We start from the raw sequence: 6,904 nt of genomic DNA on the forward strand, positions 1-6,904 counted from the left end.
GCAGCCAGCACATTCCTCCGGGGGCTCTGCCCATACTTGCTTTCTCAAAATGCTGACATCGACACTTTTCCCAAATCCGCAAGAGGTCAGGGGAGTTCTCTGCCTTTCATACTTCATTTCCTCTGCTTGGAAACCACAAACCTCAAAATTTAACGACATATTTTTTACCTGAGGCCATGGGAAAAAGAGGGGAAGCGTAAAATATACATTTTGGAATAAAAATCTTATTTTTTGATGGCATTCACTAATATTACCTCAAAAATTATGGAATTACATTTTTTATTTTTTTCCTTAAAATGGGCGAAGCTAAAGATGAAATACAACAATATGGCCTTACCCAAAATAATGACAATACATAATGTATATCAGAATCGGATTAGAAAGGTTATATAACACGCTATTGATCAACTAGGGATGTGCCTTCAGGATTTTTATTAAGCATCCTTATGTTAACACAAGTCTTATATTCAAATCTCATGCGATTGTGCAACTTTTTATAATATTGTGGATAGCTTATTTGTTGTGATTTTTTTTAAGTCAAATTTCATTAAAACACACACAAACATTATTTGATGTGTTGTTTTTTAATGTGTGATGTATTTAAATATTTTTGCTATATTATGACATATTTTTGACATGTGTGCAATGTCATTAAAATGAATAATGTCAATAATATATTTTTGATATATGATATATCAAACTGTTTTTAAAATGATTTAATAAAAGCTAGGGCATTTGAACTATTGACATATTCAATCATGATTAATCGCATTATGTCTATAGTTAACGCAATTTTTTCATTATTAAGTATACCTTATTAAAATGCACACCCAAGATGGGACTGTACAATTTGTTTGATTTACACACACACACACACACACACACACACACACACACACACACACACACACACACACACACACACACACACACACACACACACACACACACACACACACACACACACACACACACACACACACATCTCTGTGTGTGCGTCGCAAAAACCAGGAAATTTAGAAAAGAACAAACTATCTACCGGCACAGACGTGTTTTGCTTTATTGTGGGGACAGAAAAGCAAGCTCAAATAAGAAACCACACATTCTATAATAAACTGAAAAAACACAATGCCGCGACTCACAAACTTTGCAAGCGACTTTAGAAATAAAACAAGCCCAAAGTCGCCTGTAAAACGCAGACTTGGCAACACTGCTGCTGCTCGCAGATAGGACCTCGGGTGATAACTCACAGCAAAAGTGGATGAAAATAACTTTGGTCTCGAGGAATGAGCGACCTGCCAGGACTTCAAAGCTAAACTTGCCATTGACTAAACCTTTTTCTTTGTCCATTTATGCTCTCTATTTGTTCCTGTGACATTCTACAATATGGACTGAGGGTCACACAGGACGCACGTTAATCACGTTGTCATGATCCGTGGTCCGGATCATGTTTTTGTTATGTTCTGTTAGTTTGGACTCCCTAGGTTCCTGTTTTTGTGCACCCTTGTTAGTTGCCATGGTTACTTATTGTTTCCACCTGCCTCTGATTGGTGTTCGGCACGTTCACCTGCTGCCGAGCACTAGTCAGAGAGCTATTTATTCACGTTGCTCGCCACACTCGGTCTGGCTTCATTGTTTGCGGTAAGCAACAGTCACGCAGGTTGATTTCTTGTTTCTTGGCTTTTAGTTCATGATTCCAGTGCTAAGTTTTAGTTCTTTAGCTTCTCGTGCGAACGGCACGCTTTCCTTTAGCATGTTTCCTGTTTTTGGTTTACGCTATGATTTATGACAATAAATCATACTCCTACCTTCACGCTTTGTCCGGAGTTGTCCGTTCTGTATCCCGGGAGAACGACCCCTCCACGTGACACACGTTTTCAAAAAACCAGTAACGTTTAAGGAAACTTTTGTCAACTTGTTATTATTGTGTTAACTTTCACCGGCCTATATGGACTGAGGGTCACACAGGGCGCACGTTAATCACGTTAAAAAAAAAACAGTAACGTTTAAGGAAACTTGTTATTATCGCTAGTGATGATACTCAAAACCGGTTTTCCCGGTTGTTCGATAAGAAAAGAACCGAGTCCTCGGACTCGAATCCCTTTTTGAGAACCGGTACCCGTTATCGAGACCACTATAGTAAAGAAAAAGAGTTGCTTCATTATTCAAATCTCTGGGATCAATCCCGTCCCGACCAGAAATGCCCCGTGAGACATCACAAGAAATGACGTCACGTAGCTCAGTCATTAGGAGCAGATAGGGAAAGCAGGAAAAACAATGGACCGAAAAAAGCGCTCCAAGGTGTAATAAAGTTAAAAACAAAAGGTATAATCCAATGAATAACTTTACTGAGAGATTTGAGCAGGGTACAAACACATGACGAACACTTTTACGACCAACCGGAAACATAGCAACCAGACTAGCAACGCACCTCCTTTACGGCAGCTGTCGCAACGTTCTTAAAGCAACCGCGGCACATACATATATGACATCTCCCTTTTTTAACTTTTGTTTTTCTTGCTTTGTAAACAAAACAAAATCACACTGTATATGTGTTGTCTGTCTAATTATAAATAATGCAGACGAGGCGTGTTGGCTGAGTTCTTGACGTTTACTTTCACAGCGTGCTCATAACCTCATTCTTAGCTGCCGGGTGGTGACATGCAACAACACTTTTCGGGGCTACCGCGCATGCTCGTTACTCCCGTTGCATGCTGGGTAGTGTAGTTGTTATGTTCCTAGCTCATAACATCACATCTTTCCCCCTATAAAGAAATAATGTTAACTCAATAAAGTGTTTTTTTTTTTTTAGCTTTAACTTTTCATTTTTTAGCATTGTAACCACATTTGCAAACAACTTTTCTCTTCATAGAATTTTCTTTCAATAAAGAAATAAAGTGCAAAAAAGTCAAAGCAACATAACAAACAGTTATGTCAAATAACAGCAGAAGTGCACTTTTTGGAGAGCTGTATTATTTTCAGTTTTGTGCCCAAGGGACTGATTTTATTTAACACTATATTATTATTTATACACCTATAGTGATCACAGAGACAGCTTGTTTTTGTGTTACTGTATATATTTGTTTTTCTGAAAAATCCCACTTAATATACTTTGGGTAACAACAGTCAATATGTATTTATTTTATTTTATTTTTTTAGGGGGGTAACAGTCAATATTTATTTATTTATTAGATTTTATTTTTTTCTTATATAATAAAAGTGAGCTTTTGTTAAACCAAATATTGTGTTATTTTCCCCATATACAACAACCTATCTGGACTCGATAAGAGAATCGACAAGGAATCGGTTCGATAAGAGGATTCGATTATAGGCTCGAACTCGATAATTTCTTATCAAACATCATCCTTAATTATCGCGTTAACTTTCCCCGGCCTATAAAAATTTTAAATTACAGAACATTATAGTATTACTTTACAGTGTATTTTGGATTAGTGATTGTATTTATTCCCTTGGATTATATTAGATTTTATAAGAAGGTATACATTTATAATATCATACAGTATTTCAATCAAATACATTAAAACTCATGTGTGGGTCAATTCCTTTTTAATAAATTGTGTATGCAGATTGCAGAACCTACAAATTGAATCCAGACCTAATCCATGTTTCACATTTGGCAATAGTTAGGATTCAACAAGGAACCTCCTATTAAACAAAAAGCTGAAAGGCAAAACAATTGGCTATATTTGGCCGGGAGAATACATGTGTTTGTCAGTGACCAAAACAAAGCAAGCTGGCAGCCATATAAGAAGTGGTGAAGGAGGCAGCTGCAGATTGTAATGCGGGGAAGAGAATGGAGAAAGGCTTCTTGTGCTGTGCTGACAGATTGGGGGGACAGAGACAAACAAGGGGGGCATTGAGCTTTGAAACTGAGGAAAGGGGTATCGGGGGGAGGTCACTGCAAGGTGGGGTGGGTATAGATAGAGTGGGGGATGGAAGGAAGAGAACCTTTCCTGTTCTACATCCCTTTAGCAGCATCACTCCCTCCTGAAGAACACCCCCCCCCGTCCCCTTTACTTCCTCACCACCACATATGGCCTCCTCCAACATCTCCTTGTACAACTGTGGCATGCTGTCACTGACTTGGGGAGGAGGACATTGGTGGTGCAGGTGCCACTCCCGGATCGTCATATGGTTGGGGGGACATGCTGCTATCAATCTCTATCAATCATCATCTCCACACTATACGTGTGTTGGTAGTCACATCCGGAAGGATTGCAGTCAAGACGGATTTGTGTGAAGACGCCATCAATGACTTCATTCTATCAGACAAGGCCTGGGTAGAACAGAGGGTGATTGAGGTCTGATTGAAGAGGGGGTCACCCCTAAAGATCTTTAGTACCAGCACCGGCATTATCACCAATAAAACATGATTGGATAAATCTGGTGTTGAAAACCTTGACCAGAACCTGCACCTCAACCCCACCAAGACTTTCCGTATTTGTCTCATGGTCACTTCCTGTAGGGTGTGACAGACCTTATTAGATGAGGACGGTGTGCCTAATGTTATGACTGTTATGTTATCGACAGCTGTTCGGCCCCTTTCAGCCTTTCACAGCTGATTTCCTTTTTACCAGTATGACACAAGGGTGTCAGGCAGTGCTGAATCTGCACTAATGGGCGTCAGCTACATGGAAAGACAACTCCTTCAGGCACTGTATGACAAAGCACTATGCTCAGAACCATCAAGGCCTGCAGCACACTCATAACTCATGGTTATTGTTTGGTGGGTGTAGAAAATTGTCATGAATATAAGGAAGGTTTTGTTTTAATTAACATTAAAAATATCTAAACTAATACAGATGGATGATTTTAATTCAATGTGTTTTTCTTGTATAGAATGTTTTAATAAAACAAAATTGTTATAACCTAAATTATATGTATGTAATCTATATTATGTTAACTTACACAATAAACTATAAAAATACAATGAAAATACGTAATATTACTTTTTACAAAATACACTACGTTCAAAAGTTTGGGGTCACATTAAAATGTCCTTATTTTTCAATGAAGATAACTTTAAACTAGTCTTAACTTTAAAGAAGTACACTCTACACATTTCTAATGTGGTAAATGACTATTCTAGCTGCAAATGTCTGGTTTTTGGTGCAATATCTACATAGGTGTATAGAGGCCCATTTCCAGCAACTATCACTCCAGTGTTCTAATGGTACAATGTGTTTGCTCATTGGCTCAGAAGGCTAATTGATGATTAGAAAACCCTTGTGCAATCATGTTCACACATCTGAAAACAGTTTAGCTCGTTACAGAAGCTACAAAACTGACCTTCCTTTGAGCAGATTGAGTTTCTGGAGCATCACATTTGTGGGGTCAATTAAACGCTCAAAATGGCCAGAAAAAGAGAACTTTCATCTGAAACGCGACAGTCTATTCTTGTTCTTAGAAATGAAGGCTATTCCACAAAATTGTTTGGGTGACCCCAAACTTTTGAACGGTAGTGTATGTTTATTACATTTTATACACTATAGGAAATGTTATATGCAAATATATAGTCCATTGATTATTTCACAAGTACAAATAATCACATTTGAACTAGAAAAATGATTAGGTTTTGTGTGCACAGTTTTTAATATTCGAATATTTTGTTATGATGGTTAGGTGAACTTTATGAGAATTCCCACATTGGGGAATCATATATTTTTTAATCTAAAATAGCTGAAAGATTTATTTGGATATCAAGCTATGTTATTCTAAAGATATACAATCATTTATATTTATTTATTTATGTCATTTTTTAATGTAAAGGGGACCTGTTATGATTGTTTTCTTTCTATTTTGAAAACACTTCCTTTTGGTCTACATAACATGTAATGATGAATGGTCAAAATTTTGCATAGATTTTGCTGTAAAGCCATATCTTCAAGCCACTTTTTGGCTACCTCTGGAAACAAGCCGTTTTGAGAGGCAGAGTTATTTAAGATGCAAATGATCCCCTCCTCACGCAGCCCCTTCAAGTTGACTGAACCTTCATCCCTTCTTTTTAATTCTTCAGATGAGACGAGAGGTGTGTATATTGACCGGTGTTGGTTAATACAACCAATAACAGAGCATTTTCGTTCTTGTGGATGTACTTTGGCATGTTGTAGAGCCGACTACAAACGCTTATACATAGATTCACAATGGCGGATTCGCGCAAATATCTTCAGGTAAATTTCTACCATATATGGATAATCACCTGACCTCACCGGCGGGAAAAACGTCACAGGTTGTGCAAAGTTTGGCGGAAGTATGAACGAAGGCAATATTATTTTATAATTATCTCTGCAATGCCTCTACGGTAGTCCTTCTCAAATAGTGAGGCAAGCCCCCCAGGGCTGCGTGTGACCCTCGGGGAACATGTTTTTTTTGGCCGTACAAGAATATGATGAAGTGTATGTAGCACTTGGCTTCACTGTAACCACGGTGGGAGACAAATAAAGACCTGTGTGTGTTGTTTCCTTTAATATTAATAAGCTTACACTGTTATGCAGAGGTATAGTTATAACAATTATATAGACAAATTATACTATTTATACCGTATTTTTCGGACTATAAGTCGCAGTTTTTTTCATAGTTTGGCCGGGGGTGCGACTTATACTCAGGAGCGACTTATGTGTGAAATTATTAACACATTACCGTAAAATATCAAATAATATTATTTAGCTCATTCACGTAAGAGACTAGACGTATAAGATTTCATCGGATTAGTGATTAGGAGTGACAGATTGTTTGGTAAAGGTATAGCATGTTTTATATGTTATAGTTATTTGAATGACTCTTACCATAATATGTTACGTTAACATACCAGGCACGTTCTCAGTTGGTTATTTATGTGTCATATAACGTACACTTATTCAGCCTGTTGTTCACTATTCTTTGT

This window comes from Entelurus aequoreus, linkage group LG09 (genome assembly GCF_033978785.1).
Source record: "Entelurus aequoreus isolate RoL-2023_Sb linkage group LG09, RoL_Eaeq_v1.1, whole genome shotgun sequence".
Classification (NCBI taxonomy): domain Eukaryota; kingdom Metazoa; phylum Chordata; class Actinopteri; order Syngnathiformes; family Syngnathidae; genus Entelurus; species Entelurus aequoreus.